Source organism: Phlebotomus papatasi, chromosome 1 (assembly GCF_024763615.1).
Source record: "Phlebotomus papatasi isolate M1 chromosome 1, Ppap_2.1, whole genome shotgun sequence".
NCBI classification, from domain to species: domain Eukaryota; kingdom Metazoa; phylum Arthropoda; class Insecta; order Diptera; family Psychodidae; genus Phlebotomus; species Phlebotomus papatasi.
Window position 1 is genome coordinate 89,143,721 of NC_077222.1, and position 24,260 is coordinate 89,167,980.

Genomic DNA, 24,260 nt, shown 5'->3' on the forward strand with positions numbered 1-24,260 from the left:
AAAGTTACATTTTTCCAAAAAATCTTGATTGATAAATAAATTATAGAAGTTTGGCCATATGGCTGAGTCTTAGGTCTCAAGTCCGTATAAGGGTCGGAAACATAAGACATTCAGGTTAGCAACCCACATCTGTCGATCCTCCGCTACTCCAGGAGGATGTTCGCGGTCGATTCCGAGGCTCTTCAAGACAAGATCTGAATGCAATGGTTTGCATAGCTTTTCTGGGAATGTTTCTTCATTCTTACATTGAACATGACCATACCGTTTTACCCTTTCTTTCTATTTTGAGACCCTTATGACCTCGGCGCCTGAGATACTTCCCAACCACCTAAGTTGGTTACTGTAGTTGATTTATATGAGCCGATTAAACTTTTCGACTTGCTTACCCAACAAAAATCACAAATAAATAATTTTATTGATTGATTGTACAGTTGACCCATCCATTTGTACGAGGTTGAGCAATATGAAGGAAAAAAGTCTCCAAGACGCATGATGCTGGAGGCATGAAAGCTTGTGCCTCAACCCCCCCCCCCATGAAAGCCATTAGGTAAGTTGTATGTGAGGGACTTTATTTATTTCTTCACATATCATTCACCTTGTGTGTGTGTGTTGTGGGGGTCGTAAGGGTGAAAGGGCATAAAATGTCGGAATTCTTGAGGAAGTGTGGTACGATGCTGGGAAAAGAATTATCTTCATCTCCTTATTTATTTATATGGAATAACACTTTCCTTCGCACTTTGGGCATATTATGGCGTCACATTTTCCGATGGGGCTCACGATGTAAGAACAAGAAAATTTTCCACAGCATCGCAAATAGAATTTTGTCTTCTGAAAGGTCCTCGTGTTAATTGAATTGTGATGGAATTAGATTGATGAAAATTTCAAAGAATTTCATAACCCTATTTTAAAAATTCCTAGTCTATATGCATAAGATCAATTCAATGTATTTCAATAGGTGGTTAAATTTATTATTGAAGATTCAGCACTTTGATGGGAATTTTGCAAGAGATTAAACTTTGAACTAAAAGTTAGCTCTTTGAACATTTTATGAGGTTGGCTCATTAATAAAAGATGAAGTGCTCTCAATATCTTCCTCAGAATCTCTTACCATGAGAATATAATCAGGGAGAAAGCTCGCGGTATTTCAAAAGCAGGCTAAAACATAAATTACTTGAATGGTTGAGACAAGTAGATCTTAGAGAGAGTGAATTGTGATGGAACAGCATCCTGGACAGTCTGAAGATAATGGTATATTGATTGAGTCATCATGTAAGGTCCGTCGACACGGGCTTCCCATTATGCCATCGTCTTCGTCACCTCTTTGTGCCAAGGAAAACAGGCACCCTCTTCAATTCACCCCCTGGGAAAATGACTTTCAGTCATCCATTTTTCGCCTACCCTCCCATATCAGTCCTTTATTCACTTTCTATTTCAGTCTTCCGCAACACTACACAAAATCATCTTTTCCGGGGGCAAAGCTGAGGCTTTGACTCATGCTTTCAGAAATCTTCCTTTCATAGGATATCACATTATAACCTTAGTCAAAGGACTTGGTTAGGGGCCTTAGACGGCTGCATGCCTTCACTTCTACTAAAGTACATTAAATAAATTAAATTCACACTTGAATAAAAATCTTGATCATCATCATAATAATAATTGTAATCCTCTTTAACCTCAAAACCCCAAAGAAGTCACTAGAAAATTAATACTTGTAAAACTTATCATCAATTTTCGCAAAACATAGTCAAGGATTAATTTGAGTGCAGCAACTGCAGCCAGTGCTAATGGAAAGTATCAAAAACTTTCTCTAGTTGCACACTCTGAGAAAGTCTCTAAAGAGGGTTAAAGGTGCTTTCTAACCTATTTCACCAACCGCCACATAGTTCAAAATATTTAATATTTCATACTGAAAAGTTTGCCAAACCGATGGCTTCTTATTCATCTGGATAATTTCTAGCAACTTTCTCTTAGATATTCCACAACTGGAAAACTATCTTTATGGGGGCGGAAGACCTACCATCCAACTTTGGTGTGAAAGTGCACGAAGTTGAGCAAAATCACAAATAAGTCACCCTAAGCTCAAGGACGAGACAGCAACGAGGTGAAAAAAAAAGTATAGAGAGTGTTGAATAAGATGGGGAAATAATGGGAAATTGTGTGTGCGATAATTTCAATAATAGAATTTTCTTTGGGTGTTGTTGCAACAAATCACTGGAGGTTGAGAGTGCTTTCCAGCGGGAGCCAATTGTGTCATATACCTAATTTTGGCGGGAACACCCAACTCCACCCACTGGCCATTTAAATTGCCCTCGCCTTGCACCCCAAACTCCCCTATTGATTTACCGTGAAAGCCCCCAGCAGCTGAAGTGTATCGGGTCGATGTTGGATAATTAGATGAGGGTGCGAGAGGTACGTACACAAGTGATCGGAAGCCCCTGAACATTCACAGGCAGCCAACAGCATTAGACACCCCATAGTACCTCATCAAATGAACCATTGTAGCCAAGGGGTGAATAATTTTTAGATTCAGTGGACTACACTTTAACAACAAAGTTATGCAATTGAAATTTTGCAAAATTTTGCACTAAACTGATTTAAGATAAAGAATCATTAGTTAAAAATTCTAGATTTTGTTAGATCGCACAGGGAATCTGAGAGAGTGGAGCCCTTAACCCTTTAAGGACGAATGTGACACCGATGTACCAAAAATGAAAACTAATTTTTCGGACTATTAAGAAAACAACATAATATTTGTAAACTTATTTCCAATGAATTGTATAAGTTACAAAAATCCTAGAAGTTATAAACGTTACTATTCAAATGCGTTCTTGGGCCGCTTTCAAGCCGTTACGGTGTCATTGCCTTCTGAGTCTTTGTCACTGTATCTCTAAGTTGGAGAACCGAGAGAGTAAGTCCGGTCTAGAAGGTCAGATAAGAAAGACGTGTGGACTTGGGTCTCTCTGGGAAATCTGACTAGGTACTAGAAGGTATGGCGGCTAGTTTCTTAAGAGACCCTATTTCCTGTAAATCCTTCCAACTTAGGAATTCGACCGGTAGTTTACATATTCTATAGTCAAAAAACTTGTTTTTCTATTTTGGACACTCATGTCCCACTCGTCCTTAAAGGGTTAAGGCAATCACGTGTTATGAGCGCCTTGGCCGCCACAAGTTTCTCCAGAACCCTCTGCGTTCTTTCGACGAGCCAACATAAACTAGTTCTCAATACTAATCCTCTCTACTATACCCCTCTTGAAGGAGTAACTCACAGGCTATCACTTGGTACGTTCTCAGGAGAAATTGGCGCCGATCTGAGAGACGTCTATGATGTCAATTCAAGTACCAAAGTGGGAGTTTATTCGTTGGGGAGAAACTAGTAGTAACAATTACGTATCCCAAGATGTAACAGGGAATCTTGTGGTGTAGTTGGTAAGAACGCCAGACATTTGACGCAAGGATCCTTGTATTGACCTTCTATTCCTTGTATTGTAAAACCAGGAACACCGAAGAAGATTCCACATTGTTTGCAGGTACTACTGATTGGTCTGCAATAAACTTATCAGATACTACCAATACGAAAACACTGTAATATGATTACATTGTAATACGAATATTACGATACAACTAAAATATCAGGGAAAGTATGATACGGATACTTCTTCGATCTTGTCCAGAGCTTTCGGTTCTGAACATGAACATTCTTCGGTGGTTCTGAGCAAGTTTAAAGAAGTGTTTTCCTTTGTGAGGTGACTTCAAATTCAGTAGCCATCACCGGAGAGTCGCCTATTTATACGTATTACGTCGGTCCTTCATCCAATTAATACGAACATGACCTTTTGCTTTTGTTCTGTTCAATTTCTCAAGACGATAGAGGAGAATATAAGGTTACTTCCATGTTTTACTGTTTCTGGTATTCAACCAATTGGACGAAAATTATCCATCAATTTATTAATAACACTAAAACAAGACAAGTTAGTTATTGACTAGACTCGCACGAGTAATTCCCTGGACAGACATACAGCTTAAGCCGAGATACGGCTTAGTCGGAAACTGATGAGAATGTAGTCTTATCAATATTTTGAATACAATTACGTTAAGGCTTTTCTAATCTTATGTCGTAAGTGTGTCCAGCACATAAAGTGTGTGCGAACCATAGGGAGGATTTGGTTGAAAGGGGGGAACGTGTCGTAGGTTCATATCGTTCTTGATTCCCTTTCTTAGAGTTCATACAGATCCATAAATAATCCCGTTTGGTAGGCGTATAATATTGTAACAAAAACAAGTTAGGATTTTATTTTCTGTATTCAACATATGGTCCTATTCCCAGGGGATTTCCCTAGTCCTTCACGAGTTCCTCAGATCTACTGCGAGTTTCTTACGTTTGTTTTCGTTTGTTCCTTACGTTTCCCGTAGGTTCTTGAATTTCAAAGACTTCCCAAATACTTAATTAAGACTCCCAGATATTTAGATTAATTCGAATTCCGAACAATCCCTTTTTAACATTTTAAAAGTCAAATTTTACATTCTAATTTTTTGGAAAGCAGGGCTATTTAACTTTTATAATGTTTTAAAAAATATTTATTGCTATTCAAACCCATATCTTGTGTTTTACAATGCAAGCCCAAGAGTGAAAAAATAAGTAACTGTATCAAATTTCGGCATATTTGCATGCAAATGTCAAAGTCTTTAGTTCTCCTTTTTTCAAAGAGTAACTTCTTTTTAAGAAGTGTTGCTCGGAGCCTTGAAAATAGTTTATCGTGTTTGTTTTCTCTAAAGTCATTCTTAATACATTTTAAAATGAATAAAAATATAGACATAGCTTTGGGTAAATATTTCGGTCACCTTGATTTTCATAGTTCCTTGCGCATCCGGAATTATTCCGAATGCTTTTTCATATCATCTCGTTCGTTTAAGCGACATTCTTTTTGTTTATTTCTCATTATATAATCTCTAGAGTATGAAAAATTCAAAATTCATGGAAATTTGAGGAACAAATGAAGTGGGCGTAATTGCAAGCTGGCCGAAATTTGATGCAGTTGTCTTATTTTGTATAGAATAATGCTTTTTTCAAAATAGAATGACTCAAAAATTTATCGCAGTGTTTTGCTAATGTCGAAAGTTTCGCAATTTCCCTTGTGGTTAGGGTACCCATCGGGTGCGTCCCATGTAGCGGATAAGGAATGGCTATGGGTTGGTGCTTGAATTGGTTATAATTAGTTTGGAAATATATCGTCGGTTGCGTCTACCTCTGTCGTATCTGCATTTGTTTTGTATCTGTATTTGGTGCAAGCTACAATACAGACGTCCCCTCTTGCGTGAAATGCTGACACAAAATAAATGCAGATACGACAGAGGTAGGCGCAATCGACGATATACAGGTACGTATCGGCATCTTTGCGTCTACGAGAAGTCCTTAGTAAATACTAAACCGCGGACCACCCCAAAACTCGTGTCTCCTGGGTAAGGAGGCCTGTACATCAGGCTTGCATTCTGTTGCCACAGTAACATGGCCGAAAAAAAAGAGAAAGAATGCCCAGAAAAGCTATGCAAGCCATTGCGAGGAGGCGTCGATCTTGGAGCAGACCTAGGACTAGGACAAGGTGGCTCAATCAGATTTAAGATCTTGCCTGGGATAACCTTGTGATTGACAGTCTACACCTTCCTAAAGTGGCGGAGGATCGGTAGGCATGGACTGCTAACCTAGATGTCCTAAACCTGCGACCCCAATAGGGATAAGCGGTTGAAAATGATGATGACGATTAAAATCCCCTCAATAACAATGATTTCTGTTAGTGAACAACCCCTCGATCGTACTGGAACTTCTCTTTGGTTGACATAAAATTGCCTGGGAGGATGAGTGAGTGAGATCAATATATCCGATGTGATGGAAAGTCTACAGGGAAATTAAATTCTCCGATACAATTTTTTATCATTGTCAATTACGTGCAAAATATTAAAGTTATTATTTCCGTTTGATGATACAGTCAACAGAGGGGCAAGTCCCAAGTAAAATTGCCGAAGAAAATTAGATTAATTCCCAATTTTCTCCAATTGCTGCCGGTGACTTCCAGAGTAATAGCCTAGATGCCAGGATACTCTGTGTGAACTATGAGGTATCAAAGCAAATGTCCTGCTATAAAAAATGGACAGCAATTGAGATGAAGCAATAATTTTTCTATATAAATGACAATCACAATACAGCAGATGATGTTTGAGGATGGTAAAAATACCAAGTGTTTGCAGTATTGCGACAAAATTGACATAATTAATCCATGACCCAATTTTTGACACCCTTTCCTCATGAAACTTTCAACCCCGAGAGAGCTTTTTGAGGAGTTGGGGGGGACTGGCAAAAAGTGTCACAAGAGATAAATTATTGAAGACATGAAAAGCTTATAAGTTTCAATTTTCTCTCTTTTGGGAATTTTACTCACAGAATGGGTTAATTTCATCATCAAATTCTTCAATTTTCCTTTCACAATCAATTTTGGATGATGAAAAGTTACATGTCAAAATGGAATTTATTTTTTTTCCTGTTCAAGAGCATTTGCTAAATTTAATAGGGCAACCCAATTGGGAAGAATAGGAAAAAATCTTGCATCCCCCTCAATAATTTTTCCGTTAATTAACGACAAGAAAACAACCATAATTCATGTGTAATATTCAATTACAGAATGAATGGAATAACTTTTTCCCATTAGGAAAAGTAGAAGCTACTTTTGGTAGAAAGATGACGTAATAAACACACATACTCAATTGAGGAGTGATAGTAATTTTATGTACAATGGCTTGGAAGTCATCATGGAGTCAAGAAGTAGGATGATAATGGGGTATTGTGAAGTGGAAAAATTGGGGTTTCCCCCGCAATTTTCCCGCCCTTTTCCAATTTCAAAAGGGACCCCTATACACATAGAAATGCCTTTTGTAGCACAAAATGCTGATGACTTTTCACCGTGGAAACAGGAAACGGTCAACAGTTAAAGTGCATGAAGTGAGTCAATTTTCTAAAGCTAAACCATTCCCTTATAAACTAGAAACCTTGAGTAAGGGATTTTTTTTCCATCTACAATGAACAAAAATATAGTATATGTACAGTTATAGTGTAGAAAAATTCAAGCTTTTTTCTCTATTTTTCAGTATCATCATCTATAAGCAAGCTCTTAATCATCCTTTTAATTAGTTGCTTCAGATAATTTCCAGATAATTTCTTATTGATCAACAGTTAACTCGGTTAACTCAACATAGGGCTAAATGAATTTAAAGCATCATGAATTATTTTTCCAAAGGAAAATAAACAGAAAATACCCAAGTGGCACCTCCTTGCAAGAGTATGCATACGATGCTGTACTCAGATATACGTCTCTTGGACGTCTATAATTCTAAGTCAGCAGAATGACTAAAATTTTACTAGTTTGAAAATAATCGAATTGGATCCAAGTTTTGTGACGAAGTGATGACGTTGTGGTGACTATAAATTGTGGAGTGCTTTTCGGTCTTAAAAATAGAATGATGAAGAGGACATTTATCCTCGAAACGTCAAGATGAATTAAAGAGAAAAACTCAAAAGAGGTGTATTGTTCTGTTCATTATCTTCCAGATCATATCAGACCGTAAATTTATTCCAAATGTGTATATAAATCATAGTTGTATATAAATAAAATAATCACCTTCGAAATTAATTTATTTCAAATAGATAAAACATTATTATTTGCACATATCATACACACTTAATATATTTTTTGACATGATTGATAAATAATGTTGTGAATGAAACTTTTTACGACTTTTAGAGAGGGAAGCAGAGAGTAAGGACTGGGTCAGTATCAGTGACGAGGCTTAGGTTTCACTGCAAACTCTAGCATATACTACTTAAATCTCAATGGGGACTCATGCAAGGGCAATGATGCTAATCCATCCAATGGTGCTACCTTCGAGAGAGAAACACTTTCATAGCCCTCACAGAGAGACTGTAAGGGCTAGGACAGCAGGGCTCTTCCTTCATAAGAGATGGGATTGCTATCTGTAGAATATCAGATCGTGCGACGGCCATAAAAATTATAATGAAAAGGCGACGTCCCGCGCAAAAGAAGAGTGCGCTCTCAATGCTAAAGAAGCTCCAGCACTAGGTTGGGACGTCTTACAACTACGTAATAGAATAGCTGTTTTCGTTGAGTAAATCCGCTAGCCGTTCTCGACGAACGATACGGACACTTTGCTGCCAAGCATTGATTGAAAGGGACTCAACGTAGAGAGACCCAGAAAGAGTGAAATTCTAGGCATACACCTGTCGTGACGCTCCTCATTCCTCCGGGAACGAAACTGGTAGTTATAGTTTACGTCCGACAGGAGAGAAGATTGGGAGCTATTGAGTGCGCTAGGTACAAAACCACGCATCTATAAAACGAAAATCCACTCACCAAATTTCAATGCAATCCAAGAGCTTTGCTGATTGCGATAGCTGCGGCCCACATGACTTTTCTTTGGAAGGATAGATAAAGCAATATGGGAGCGAATGAGAAGGTGAGCTATTGCTGTGCTTCAGAATGTTACGAGACCAGTATTTAGGGTGCCAGAGAAATGAACTTCTGAGAGGTATTGAGTTATTTATTGAGTTTATTGAGTTATTGAGACTTTGGGACCATTCCCAAAAGCCAAAGACTTGGCCCTGGAGCCCGAGGAGGCGAGATTGGGTTCCAATAGTACCAGCTCAATAAGCAGCCTCATTGGACATGACTGTAATCCTCGCTCAGTTCGTTGTTTCACCTCCAAGGTAGCTCATTGTCATCATCATCATCATCATCATCATTATATTTAATCGCTTATCCCTATTGAGGTCCCGGGTCCATTACATCCAGTTAAGCAGCCCAGGCTTGCCGATCCTCCGCCACTTCAGGAAAATGGTCGGGTACGATCTCAAGGCGTTTCAAGGCAACATTCTGAATTTGATTCAGCCACCTTGTCCTAGATCTTCCTCGAGATCGACTCCTTCTCACAATGGCTTGCATAAGCTTTTCTCATTGTCATTCTCTGACACATCGATTGCTCGCATGAATTTTATTCGTAAGCGTATATGGAGTAACCAAGTTTCGTAACTGTGGTGGTATCCACTGTGCATTCTATCGATCCTGCACGAGCCGTGAAGAATTTATAAGGGTGAGGACTGCCTTTAGCTTTAAATCTAATAGAGTATTCGTGGTAACCATCGCCGTCGTAACGTCCGACCGTGCACCTGTCCCTATGCCTGCTGTATGGGCTAATCTAGGATCTACTTCAAAGTTAGTTCTATCAACGGAAGACCACCCAGCGTTACCTGGTTGGAACAGATCTCTCGGTGCATCATTTTCCAACAACGTCAATACGTTAAAATATAATTAAAATTTACGTAATAAGGACTAGTTCTTGCTATATAAGATTTAACTCTTTCGCGTCTTTAGGGTCATATATGACCCGGGGAAAAAAGTTTCTTTTTGGCTATTTACATTAATTGAAATCTAACTGGAGTCTTGAGAAAATGAGCCAAGAATCTTACATCCTTCTATTATGATGTCGTGCACGAACAGATAGATTTCAATTAATGTAAATACCCAAAAAAAAATTTTCCCCGAGTCATGACATTACCCTAAAGACGCGAAAGAGTTAAATAACAATTGAGAGCGCACTGGTACTGGATTAAATGGCATAGTAGGGTAAAGTGATACAAGTTGGACAATGGTACAAGTTGGATAGGGCTTTTTTTTCTTGATAAATTTAGTACTTTATTTTTATTTGTATATTTTTAATGCTTTAGTTTTATAATTTGGTTCCTTGTGCTTAAAACCAAATTTTGTACTGTATTTATCAAGAAAAAAGCCATGTCCAACTTGTACCGGCGAATTGTCCAACTTATAACACTATGTCCATCACTTTACCCTATTCTCGCTCTATGATAAAAGTGTTAAAGGTTCAAATCCTGATCTCTAGAAATCTTCTCGTATTAAAGACGTTTGCATTGTCCTTAGTAGTCAATACTACAGCACTTAATTCCAAAAGCTTGATGATTTTAAATCAAAGATCCTTATTGCAAAGTATGAATCAGCTCTTAAATACAATTTAAAGATTTGAATAGCAAAGAATTGTTTTAGAATTCTATAAAAGAATGATTTTCTATTTTTCTAAAACAGGAGGCTCGTAACCCTACTCTCATCTGGAAAATCTTGACCAGAAGAGTACCAAAGTTCAAGCTCAAAGCTTTAGAAATTGGATCAATCTCACACTCCAATTGCCCTTGATTCGATTTGGTTGATGATCAAAAACAAAACAGGAGGATTTAGAGTCCAAATTCAACCATCCCCAATCACAAATAGTATCGGTTCGAGTGATTTCTTGGAAGAGGATAAGGCAGAAAAGTCTGTACTTCCATTAAAAAAAAGAAGCTGAAGAAAGTGGATTTTCCATGGCAAAATATATTCACCTCATCATGCCCCAATATGTGTATCTGTCTTCCTCAGCTTACGTGCCAAGGATAACTCATTTTCCCATTTGTTTCAACTTCTTGCGTACGAGCAAACAGATGGACAACTAAATAGAACTCATTTATTATGGATCTCATGAGCCAGTTGGAGATTCTCAATGGTAAATCCCCACGATTTGTGGTTTCAACCCCTTTTATTGATAAGGAGACCTCAACCGCAGACGATACAAAAGGGTGATCAACGCTGGAGATAAAATAAGAAGAGAAACTTTGAGCTTGTGCTAATTCATTATTTTGATCTTGTCGATGGAGACGCCTGGTAAAAGCTCTGAAAGTCATTTTTTCCATCATTTCTTTTTTTTTCATTTTCCAATTTCATTTGCAATTAGGAAAATAAAGCAATTTGGCATTCAACATCTCCAAAATACTGGAAAATTGTTGAAAAATGGTAGAAAATCTTTGGGGTACGGAAAAAGACGAAAAAAATAGCGACAGAATTTCCATGTCAAAGAATGTAAATTGTCTATTGGGTTGAAGTTGAATGTATTGGGAAAATTGCAAATTGAGCTGAAATGCTGAGAAAATTGAGATAGAAGCACCATAGGAGGAAATTACAAAGCCACAAAATCAATTTAGCCAGAAATGAATTACACTGGCAGATTGATCGATAAATTACTGATCAAATTATTCCGATACAGCATACTGTCCAACTAGTTTACATTGAACTTTGCGTGGGTGGCACTGAATTGAGTTTAAATTGTACCTAATTTAGCCACGAATGTGGAATTATACTAAATGATGGAGCTAGAAGATACGCTAATAACGACTTCATATTTTTGTAGTTAATATTGATAACCCACAAAATATCCGTTGATGGTGTACTCACTTTCTTTAAAGTCCTGAATTTTAAAACAGGGACCAGAAGCATTTAATTTTGAGAATCTGAAGAGGTAATGAGTCTGATCTGATGTGACAAATTTTGCATAGAATAAATGGTGAAAAAGTCACTAGGTGACTCCTGCATCATTTCCCTTACCTGCTTGAAAATTTGAGTGACGATTGTCAAAAAAAAAATTGAAAGCTTTTGAAGTGTTTTGTGAGATTTTCTTCAATCTTGTTGAATTTGACGACTAAAAGCTTCAGAATCAAAAATTGAAAACAGCTGACAGCGCCACTAGCGGAAGTTTTCTCCCGCTAGCGGCGCTAGTGACTCGATCTACCCTTTGTGAAAAATATTCGTCAAAATGGAACATCATTCACGATTTACTAGCTCATGTTCAAGCGCTTTCCTTCATGACACTACATTTTGGCGAAAATCCCTATTTTCAGATAAAAAGACACGGATTTTGACCGAGAAGCTCCTAAACATTTTAATTACAGTAAATGCGAGTGAGTTTGTATCTTTTAACTGCTCGAAGTCAACGAGAGAGCAGTTTCTATAATTCAAATTGTTTTTTCAATTTTTCACCATCCTGGCTACCAAATGGTGAGAGATATTGACTTACAGTCTTCGATGACCCCCCCACAAGTCAATATATTCTAGCACTGGAAAAATATAAGGGAAAAAATTGATCATTTTCAGAAAAAATGGATCATACTTGACCCTTTTCAAGGTTCACTTGTATCTCTTGAAATGTTGTATGCATATTTATCACAATGGATTGTGTTTTATCGTAAACTTATAATTCATTTCATAATTCCCTCATCTGAACGAACACCAAAGATGACTTTTTCCATATTTTTATTCGTTTATTCAGGAGTTTAATAGGTGTCGAAACAGTGACATTTTCAAAGGATCCTCGGTGACTCTTTAATTTTTACCAGTAAGTGAAAAAACTTTCTTAAATTACCCCGCCTCCCCACCCTTTTCTATTATTATTTTATAAAATTTTACATTGTTACTAAAAATCAAGAAAAAAAGGCTTGCATTTGTGATATGGTGAGGGTGACTTTGACACCTTTAAAGAAATTACCACAAATCAACAATTTCTTATTTAAAAAAAAACATCAATTTAAGTCTTACCATTATAAGGGCAAAATGCTAGAAATTTATAATATGGCGCGGTATTCATCTTGACTTGACGTTTCTGTTCCGCCATATTGAATAAGTGTTAAAACCCAAAGCTCGTGCGATTGGACTGAAACTTTAGTATGTTGTAACTGACGTCAAGGCCTTTTCAGAATGTACCTATGTTTCGGTCTAGGTCAAGGAACTACCTTGCTAAAGAGGCTCAAACTTTCAAATTTTGAAAAAATAATATTTCCGCGATCTTTATTATTTAATCTTGAAGATCTGGATCCTTAATGAAATTTCTTATTTAGCACTAGTTTAGTTTTTTATATTATATTTTTATTTTCTGTAAAAAAAATAAAAAAATATTAAACGTTAAATACATTTATTTTTCATATTTCTAATAAAAGTTTTAATATCTTCAAATGATATGTTGTTATAAGCAAAAATATTAGTTTTTTCTTAGTTTGTTTGTAGATCGTATCATTTAATTTTTCAATAAACATGCGCCTCATAGTTCTGTATTCGTAAAGAAATCAAAATTTTTAATTTGGAGCCCCTGAATACAAGGAATCGCTTAACCTAGATCAGATTATAAATAAGTTCGGAAAAGGTCTTGGCATCAGCTACAACATACTAAAAGTTCAGTTCAATCGGTTGAGTTTTCAGTTTTGGAAGATATTCAAAATAGAGAACAGGAACGTCGAATTAAGATGTCAACTACGCCACCTTGTAGATCTCGAGTATTTTATCTTAAGCACTAACATAATTGGATAATTTTTATTCAAATAGTTTTCTAATAAAGCTTTAGAAAGATCATCAAAACAAAATAGCAAAACAATATTTTAATGAAAATATTTTTTTGTTCTGATTTGAATTTCAAAATATTTTAAAAATATAAAATATGAAAAATCAAAATGGATTACTCTAGTTAGATAAATTTAGAATAGATTAAGGTAATTTACTACTCTGAATCCGCTTTTGGAGTTAGAATTTCACATAAATTTGCTGGAGTCGATTTTTGTAAAAATACCAATGTTTGCATTTTATTGACTGGTACTGGAACTATAAGTATCCGTTTGCAGATCAATATATCCTACTTGGTATACCTATATACTTTATCATGCTAGACAGTATTGGCGAAGATCAATAATAATTCCTAGAATTTAAGGAAAGCCTACGGGCAACAGGGGGTCAAAGTCACCCTGTAGTAGGATTGTTGAGCTCGGCCAGAGTAGTTGAAGGGAGAAAATCCATCCTGACGAAGATTCTAAGCCAACGGTATTAATTACTGTTCAGCTTGGGTGGTGATTTGAGGGGTGCTATAACAGCGACTAACTTCAAATTACAATCGAAAGACGCTGGATTCGTGGCCTTCTTGATATGGGCAATGGGGCTTAATATCCGAAAGGCTAGCGATGAAGGGTGCTCTAGCATGTTATGATATAGGCCTATAGACTATAAACATTCAGTTGTTTATGTTTCAGTTGTTGTAGCCTGTAGACTATAAACATTCAGTTGTTTGCACCGGACGAGACTGTAACTCACAACTCTGAGAATCAAGTCAGAGATCTCACCGCCCAAGATCCAACGATCTTGCCTATTGCGCCACTGAGATACTTAACGTTTTAATAATAAAGGAGGAGAAGTATCTAGGTCACAATCCGTGTCTTTTTATCTGAATTCATCTACTGACCGAGTATCAAATAAGGTAAAGTACCCTTTATTCGACCGGTTCCTCTATTCGACCGGTAGATTTATTTATTCAATTTAATTATATTTGCTATAATATTTTGTGTATGATCTAACATTAATAGGTCAATTATTCTTTAAATAATACGAATCAGTGACAAATTCATAGAAATTGATGAAATTCACCATCAAATATTCAAAAATTGACCCACCGGTCGAATAGAGGAACCCGGTCGAGTAAGGGTACTTTACCTTACTTATCAACACTATTTTTATGATTTTTTTCTTGTCATGCAATTAGTCAATAAACTTAGGAAAAAACTTTTGGGTGTAATTTAAAGAAATTGTCCTAAATGGGTTATTTCCCAAATGGTATCTTAAGTAACTTCCAAAAGACTTTTGATAGACATGCCAGACAATCACCAATATGGCTTAAATGCCCGTCTCAAACGAGGGATAACTAAATTATTGGAATTCAGGGTCGACATTGGGAAAGCCCCTTTCAGGAAAGGAAGGTCTTGATGTATTTATCGAGGTAGCTGTTTGGGATAAATCACCGTCTTGACTAACGAAATTCACCTGATTAATAGATAGCTTCACATGAACTAACTGACCAAAAATCGAAAGCCATCAACCCTCTGAGTTTTGTCATAAAAGTTCATGAGTAGTGATTTTGGATGGGAAAGTCCAAGGGTAATGTTTGAGCAGTAAAATGGTTGTAGATTGAGCTAGAGTGGCGCAAAAAAAAATTGTTCAAGGAGGAGGTAAAATTCTTAGGAGCAACAACAACAGAAATGGAAGTTAATATGAAAGTTGAACAAGGTGAAGGAGTGGAAGCGAAGCAATAAAGAATTATTATACGTATTGATCCGTAAGCTATTGAAGGATAATTTCGTTTTATGACTTTGCAACAATCGCACCTACAATTGTGCTTATTGTGTTCCAATCTATGGAGAACTTTTGATGCTTAACCAGTGATGTTCGAATCGGAAAATTTGCAAATATATAATATACTTATCAATCGAACCGCACTACATTTTGTGCTTTAATTACTAAAAGCTTGCACTTGCCTCATTTCCCGATTAATACCAAACACCAAACATTAAAATATATTTTCAAATACTACAGCAACCCAATGGACTTTGATGTGGTTCCCATTGAAAGACCACAAAAGTAACTACATTTCAATACATTTTAATGGATAATTTTCATGTTATTTGGTTGTTCTGTGTAAAATCTATACGTATTGGTGGAAATATTGGTGAGATTTTGCCATTCTCGTCCTAAGCAAAAGAAAAACGGAGAATACACATAACGATAATGAATAAATGAATTTCAAATACGAATACAGGATTTCCAAACAGTCATCCAAATTGTCTATTTATCATATTTTAATGGTATTTTCATTTGTAACTTAGAATAAAATGTAAATTTAATCAGTTACTTTGTGATTTGGATTTAGCAAGTGGAGACGCCTGGTAAAAGCTCATCAGTAAGACCAACGTAATTTTTACAATATTTTCATTTGTTGTTTTTTTACATAATTTATCCTCAGGGTATTCATCTGAATCTATCACAAAATATTTTTAAATAGCCACAAATACCGAATTTCAAAAGTTCAAAAGTTCAATAAAGCCCATAAAATAAAATGTATCAGCATTATGTAGTTATCTGTACCAATAATGCAGCTTAATGTATGGTTTTTTGTATTTAAATCGGGCGATAATTTGAACTATGCTACCCAATTTAGCTCAATGGTTTTAAGAGGATTGAAGTCGTAATGTATAAAATTATTCCCAGCTAATTCCACCCACTAAAAAATGTTTCATATCCCTGGAAAATTGAATCCTTCGCCCACCATCAAATTTCAACAAAGCAAAAAATATATAAATTCAAATAATTTTATGCCGAATTTATTTCCAATTAGTTCATTCATGAATGCACACTTCACTCAAGCAGAGAAATTAAAAAAAAAATTGTTTCTCATTAATTAATTTTGCATTAAACACAACTGAAATTGATACTACTATCATACAGTGCGATTAATCCATATGTTAGCCTCATGGCATTTTTTTTACCCGTGCAAATTCACTTGTATTGTGAAATTCATTCTATGTTGTCATGGAGAAGTGAAATTGATAAAAATTGGATAAATGACCAGAGAGGTATCGATATACAAATGCCACCAACATTTATCCAGTTATAGAGGTAGAAACATTTTATTTACAAAATTACTCACATAAAACTTTTCTGTGGTTTTCTGATGAGCAAAATTTATTTGTTTTCATTAATTTATGGATCAGTGATATTGCAATGTTTTTTTTTTTGTTGAACTTTTGTACATGGGACTTTTTACCACAACGAATTGGTCAGAAAGAAAACAATACTGAAGTATTTTTAATTTTATAAAAAAATATTTAATAAAATAAATGAATATCGATTGCATTATGTGGTACTGTCCGTGACTATAATTTCTACTGACAACAGATATATTGAGTAGACAGGGACTGTTATTAACATTGCGAAATGGGTTAAGTACTCTATGATTAACGTTTTCCGGATTTGAATCTTCATTAGATTATAAAACATTTTCTGGCACTAAAAAATTTGAGTAGCATCCATTAAGCTTCTGCTATAACTTAATTTCACAGGACATTAAGCCCAAAAAAGCATTCATATAAAAAGGTATTGAGTGTTCAGTGAATTCACTAAAAAAAAAAGACAGAATTCTTCTATATTTACAAACCAAGAGCACATTATCATTATAATGGTAACCTGAGGCAAATTGGGGTAAACTGGAGCATTTTTTCCCTGGCTCCCGGAAGACAGAGAAATTTCTAATTAGCACAGTCTTATTAATAAAATTATTCACTCCAAGTCATTTTCTAAAAGGTAGTTTTTGACATAAAAAAGTCTTTTTGTTGGTAGAAAGAAAACAGAAAAGGCGACTGAAGACGAACTGGGTCAAGCAAATGTTATTTAATTTAGTAAATTTTTCACTTTTCAAATGTTCAGGGTTAAACATTTTGTAAAAATAAAGTAGCCAGTTTTTGAGACGAGTTCCTTAATAAATTGTTGGATTTTAAAAATTTAACTTCAGATGGAAAATGCTTTTAATTGTTTTCTAATCAAGATTAAATTTTCTTTGAATTTAATATGTCAAAAATTATTAAAGTATATTTTGAAAATAATACAATCTTCAATAAATGGGCAATACCTCCATGGCAAGTTCGCTTTTCTATATTCAGCTTTAGAGCCAGCTCCTTTATACGGGCTTCAGATCTAAGGCTTAGCTATTTGACTTAACTCCACTAATTCCTCATCAAACATGATTTTTTCAGGAAATTGTTGTTTAGGATTGAATATTAAGGGCATATGATTCATTAGATTTTGAAAAATCAATAAAATTGCTTGTTATTAAGATTTTTGATACATTCAGCAACTGGGTTAAACCGCCAGTCTGAAGCCGGCATTACTCAACTCACAGAGCCGATAGGGAAAAGTTATTTCGACAGAAATCTAGTAGAGTCAAGTGTTTCTAATCCGGGCGCTTCTCTATCTGGATCGTTTATGACTAATCCACTTAAAATAATATTTTTATTTTTATTTCTATAATATAGTCACTATAGTAACATAATAATCTAATCAAGTTAGAGAAAAACAAATATAATATTTTTATCCATTAAATAAGTGAGTGTAATCGACTCATTTCAATCTTGTGCCAGCTGGGTTTTTCACTAAAAATTTTCTAGCAGTGATATTTTCGCTAATGGCAGCCGGTTGTTTGAAAAAATTATTGCTTTTTCCTTGTGAAAAAAATGTTTTAAATCCAGAGATTTAATTAAAAGTGAATTAGCGGAAAGGCGACCCAGTTAGTGCATGCTGACTTATTTCAGTATTATCATTATTTTATAAATTTTCTTTAATATTTTTGATAATTTTTTTAATATTATGTTTCTGAATGAAACAGTGAATAATTCTATGAATTTAGAAGAAGTGAAAAAGAATTTCATCAGTCTAAAAACAAACGTTTAAGTAGTACTCTTCGGAAAACGATCCAGTTACCCCATCTTACTATATATTTATCCCTCCACAGGGATCAGTAACTTCCAAAAGAAGTACACTCAGCATTTTTAAGTTATTTCGCGTAACGGTCGCAAATACAGAGAAATTCCCATACGTGTTTGTATGTAAAAGTGAGTTTTGGTTTCATCTCCAGGGGCCACATACCAGGGGGGGGGGCAACAAGTCTTTGATTGTATTTTAATAAAAATGAATAAATCTAGATGATTAAATTTATTTTACTGATTTATTCGTAAATGTTTGTAAACCCACAGAAAAAAATTGGTAAAATTTTGTATTTTGGTTGTTACATTTTTTCAGACAAACAAAAGTGTACGAACACTGTTTGTGAAGAGTACAAACTGTTACAAACTTTTTTGTATATTATACGATATATGTGCATTTTGTAAGTTCGCAAACTTAGGTATTCACAAACATTTAACAATATTTTTTTCTAAATATCCTTTCCTATGCATAGTGTGGTTTACTATGAACTGTAATTACATTATTACAGATATCTTAATACGATATTGTGAAAAGAAAAAAATTGTATTAAAATTGCGGGGGAAATGCTATCATACACTCGTTTTATAGATCATCGCATTCAAATACTTTATATTAATTCATTACAAACGTAATTTAATTATATAGTGTAGCTATCTAAGAAAAGAATTTGCACCCCAGAATTTAAATAAAGAAAGGGATTAAAGTAAAATATTATCAAAAAAGACAGGATGTAAAATTTTCTTTGAGCAACTTTGTGCAAAAACTTTGCAGGACTTGTCCAGAAAAAAAAGACTAACAAAATGTATTTCTGTTTCTACCTCTCTCGTATATATAAACATATATGTCTTTTTAAATAAAATTTCCCTATCCTTGTAGGCAGACACGTCAGAATTTTTTTTAAAAAAAAGGCAATTTTTGACGAAAAATTTGTTCTAGTATGTAGACACCATTATGCCCAACGCACAGTAGCTTTTTTTTTTGTAAACATGTTTATGACATTTCAGTGTGACTGACTGAAACGTAGATCTAGTCATCTCTTTCACTCTCAAAGGAAATTTTGAAAACATGTTTATAAACAAAAGTTATTGTGCGCTGGTCATTAAACTACTTTTCTTATCTTATTGAAATACTAGCGCAACTGCGAGTTCTTTCCTGGTAGCAATTCGGATAACAATTGTGCAGGAATAAATAACCGAAAATCACTCGATTTCCGTATGATATATTACACGATAGATGTGAATGGGTTACTAAAAATTAAGCTTTTTTTTCGTAAAATTTAGGGTATTAAGAAAAGTATCTTATGTATAAATTCTGTTTACTCGAGTAATTAAGCTATATCAAGTGTAATGCCTAGCACACAATAACTTTTGTTTAGTAAACATGTTTTTGACATTTCAATGAGAGTGAGATGAGATCTAGATCTAGTCATCTCGCTCATTCTCATGGAAAATTTTAAAAACGTGTTTACAAACAAAAGTTATTGTGCGTTGGTCATAATGACCAACGCACAATAACTTTTATTTTGTAAACATGTTTTTAAATTTCTGTGAATGTGAGCAAAATGACCAAATCTACATTTCATTTACTCTCATAGGCAATTTTGAAAACATAATTAAAATACTTTTGTTTTGCAAACGTGTTCTTAACATTTCAATGAGAGTGTGTGAGATCTAAATATAGTCATCTCGCTTACTCTCGTAGGGAGGTCCGAAAACATGTTTACAAAATAAAGTTATTGTGCGTTGGACATAAAGGTCAACACACAATAATTTTTCATTGAAAATATTTATTTATACCATTTATACTATTATAAAGGTCGTGTGGCAAGTCAAGCAGAGCATGTGCCCTGTGCCCTCTAATAGGTCAGTTGATAGAGCACTCGTCTAGTTAACGAGAGGTCTCCAGTTCGATTCTGAGTGGAGGCAGGAATTTTTCCTTTCTCCACTGAGAAAAAACTGAATTACTGGGCTATTTCTGCCATTTTGTACATTTGTCAGTTTACAAATTTATTACTCGATTTACGAGGTTGCGTGAAAAATGTCCATTCAGATGCTTCAATCATTAGCACCGGCCGGGATTCGAACTCACAGAGATGACAACATCTAGATCTCACATTTACCCAACGGACAATAATCTTTGTTTTGTAAATATGTTTCTGATATTTCAATGAGAACGAATGACATCTAGATCTAGTTATCTCGCTCACTCTTATGTCCAACGCACAATAACTTTTGTTACGCGAGCATGTTTTCAACATTTCCATGAGAGTGAGTGAGATGACTATATCTGGATTTCATTCACTCTTATTAAAATATCAAAAACATTATTTACAAAACAAAGGTTACTGTGCGCTGGGTATAATGACCAGCAAAATTACTTATGTTTTGTAAGCATCTTTTCGAAAATATCTATGAGAGTGAGCTAGATGACTATATATAATTTTTGCTCACTCTCATTGAAATTTCAAGAAAATGTTTACTACACAAAACTTACTGTGCAAAGGACATTATATTCAACGCACAATAACTTTTGTTATATAAACATTTGTTAAATTTTTCAGATAGAGTGAAAGAGTTATAATGTTAGCCATCTCGCTCTCTCTCACAGACCATTGTCAGAGAAGGTATGTGGAATAAAATTATTTTAATCACGGCGCAAGATAATTTTCTTGCTCACACAGCGAATTCAGGAAATATATTTACAAAACAAAAGTTATTATGTGCAAAGTATATGAACTATGCCTTTGTTTTGTAAAAATTTTATCGAAATTTCTATGAGAGTGAGCGAGATGACTAGATCTCTAGATGTCATGCACTCTCACGGAAAACTCAAGAAGCATTTTTAAATATAGTCTTGTAGAATTCCTTAAATAAGGCATTATAGAAGAAAAAATCTTTTTATTTGCTTATAACGCTCTTGGTTCCATCACTGGGATTACTATAAGTAAAGTGGCGCACTTTTAAGAATCTGAAGAGCTTCTATAGGAATTCCAATAGAAAATTCTCATTTTAAGTCTTTTTAAAAGTGCACTAAAAGATCTGTCCAATACTTGGTTCTATAAGGCAGCTGTATTACTTCTTGGGAAGTCAAAATCCTATTTACAATACATAAGTTAGGGTACGTTTCGCATTATGTCCAACGCACAATAACTTTTGTTTAGTAAACATGTTTTTGACATTTCAATAAGAGTGAATTAAACATAGATCTAGTCATCTCGCTCATTCCCATGGGAAATTTTGAAAACATGTTTACAAACAAATGTTTGGTGCGCTGGTCATTATGCCCAAAGCACAACAACTTCTATTTCATAAACATATTATTGACATTTCAGTGTGAATGAGTGAACTCAAATCTAATCATCTCGCTCACTCCCATAGAGAATTTTCAAAACATATTTATTTACAAATAAAAGTTATTGTACGTTGGACATTATTCTGCAATATTCCATTAATTAAAATTATTTTTTAATATTTCTGTATTATAATATTAAAATATGCTTTTAAAATTAATGAATTATCCAATTAAAAAAAATAATTTGATTAAATAAATTTGGAAAAGTCATGCAAATAATACTCTTTGGCGTAATTTGTTTCTTTTCTGCAAAGATTGTTGTTTATTTGTGGTTTTCTATTTTGAAAAACACTTTCCCTCAAGTTTGTTTGTCATTCCTTTAATGCCAGAGTTCTTGACTTTTCAAAAACAAACAACTTAAATGGGAAATATCTAAAGCAATTCCAAGAAATCTGCACAGACGCATGAGACGTGCGCAAGAATCTGCCTTTTGAACTTTCTGCGTGCTAAAGACACCTGATAAAAGTATAACATTTTCATTGCTGAGGGCAAAAAGCTCCATGCGCCAGGAAAAATTAATGGGAGAGATGGATGTAGAGGTGAGTTAGATCAATTGTGGTATCATTTGTCATGCAGCAGTGTGTTTTTTTTTTCTTCCCTGCCGCAAATTTAATCAAGTTGGTAGCCGGTCAGAATCACATGGCACTCTCCCAGGTGATCTAAATTGACTTGGTATTGACGATAAAAAAAAGTTGCGCACAATTGTAGGTGATACTTTAATTGAATTAGAGAGGGTGGTTTGAGTACATCAAAAGTGTTTCCCTATTGGGTAATTTTACTTAAGTAGAATTCCATCTTGATACTTTGTATCAATTTGCAAGAAGTTTAATTTTAGTGTTGATAGAGTTTCTGGGAACATTGAGGGTGAATTGCTGTATTAATAAATGTTACTGGAGGGAAAGTCTCACTGATGAGGGTTTGTTTTGGGGGGGGGGGATTGATGGGGATGGTAAATCATGTCTCAAGTATATTTTGAGTGTTTATGCAGAGAAGTTGACATAGTATCTTAAAAGTCAATATTTACATGAAGAAAGTCAAAACAGCAAAACATATAAATCAATCAACGGAACTTTTAAACATCGATACATGACATTTGGAGGAAAACATACCGTTGTGATGAGGCAATTGAGTCTCGTGGGAGATTAATTGGAAGCCTCTGGGGCCGTCAGAGGAATGAAGAAAGAATGGCTGTTTGCGAGACTTTTATTCGGTTCTTTCGGGCGGGATTGTTGGATTGGTATATATCGACTCTTTCACGTACAATTCACAACTGCCAACTCCCGAAAACCGATGTGTTATACTCCAATGACGTAATTCACGCACGCGCCAACCGTGAAATAGGACCGAAACACTACTTATTCCGAATAGGACAAATTTTCCCTCTATCTCCTTCTCGCTCTTGACTATTTTTCCCACAAATTTCCACACATACACACTCAAATATCTCTACAATTGAGCAATAATAATATTCTTACTGAGAACTTCAGATGATTTGACGTGTTTTGCCTTTGGGTATCACACTCTCCAAATGTTTTCAGTGCTTCTGTCAAAAATGACAAATTTACACGAGCGAAAAAACAAAACTCAATCACACGCAAATTTTTCCGATAAAAACAGCTCTAAAAAAAACAGCGCTGTTGTGTTCAAGAGCACACACACTATCAGTGGAGTGTCACAATTTCTAGGTATGCCACGGCTAAGCTGTCAAATGAAATGTCAGATTTGCTGACCAAAACATGCACAGTACATCAAAATGCACAACAAAAACACCACAGCAAAATCCACGAGAAATATCAATGATGAAAATCGTTGTGTTGTCCAGGTAGTCGACTATTGGGCGCAATGTGAAATTTTGACGTTTCACTGGCCGCAATTGACAATGGGGATGAAGGGAAAAAAACGACTTTCCCCTTTGTGCAAAAGAGACAGATAGATAGTATCACCAGCTCAGAAAACCAATTGATCACACTAAAATGATTTCCGTAAAAAATATTTCACACTTCTTGGGTCTCAGGGTGAGCTTTTGGTATTTTTTTGCCACACAAATGGTGTCCCCCTGAGAAATGAAAAAGATGAGGGGGTACTCTTGTCCACCCTGCACACACAGAAATTCTACACACGGAAAATTCGCCGTCGCGAGAAAATTCCTCGCTACTCGACTTTTGGGGAGCACACACACTGAAAAGTACGGCGTTAAATTTTTCCGCCTGGTGGCCTTAGCCTCCCGCCGCCTCATTTACCAATTTTCCACCAAAATCCAGCCGCGGCGTCAAGCGGCGCTTGCGCCCCACCTGCCGAACACCACCCGAACATACCCCTCGGGTCACGAAAACCAACCTGAGAGAGAGCCTGCTCTCGGATTCTGTTATTGATTGGCAAATGAAAGCTCATCATCTCCCTCATAGCACCTCCAGCTGTCCTCTTTTCTCCATCCCCCACCCCATGAGACAAACTAAAAGTCTGGCTGACGGGAATTTTGGGGGCTCCCGAGAGCGCCTCAATTGGTACGAAGGCCAGCGAAAGCTCCCAAAATTGCACAACCCAACCCCTACTCCTCGCGAGAAAACTGGCCCCATCCGGAATTATTCGTGGGGTTCGCCTTGTAAGTTTTCCTCAAGCTCTCTATTGATTTTGTGGCGACGGAGCTTTTTGGACGTTTGCCAAATATCCATCCATCCCCCCACCGCCCCT

The 24,260-nt window shown here is 35.6% G+C and overlaps 1 protein-coding gene across 2 annotated transcripts in view; it reads right to left on the bottom strand.

The window, feature by feature from the left end:
- The window catches only part of LOC129809642 (complexin), a 298,624-nt gene extending 274,638 nt beyond the window's left edge, over positions 1–23,986 (bottom strand). The window contains exon 1 of one of the 2 annotated variants that reach the window (XM_055859615.1): positions 23,045–23,986. The gene's annotated coding sequence lies outside the window, so the exon portion shown is untranslated. Of the gene's footprint in view, positions 1–22,678 lie in introns of both variants that reach the window. The other variant, XM_055859614.1, reaches the window with a different exon arrangement.
- Positions 23,987–24,260: the final 274 nt, after the last annotated feature.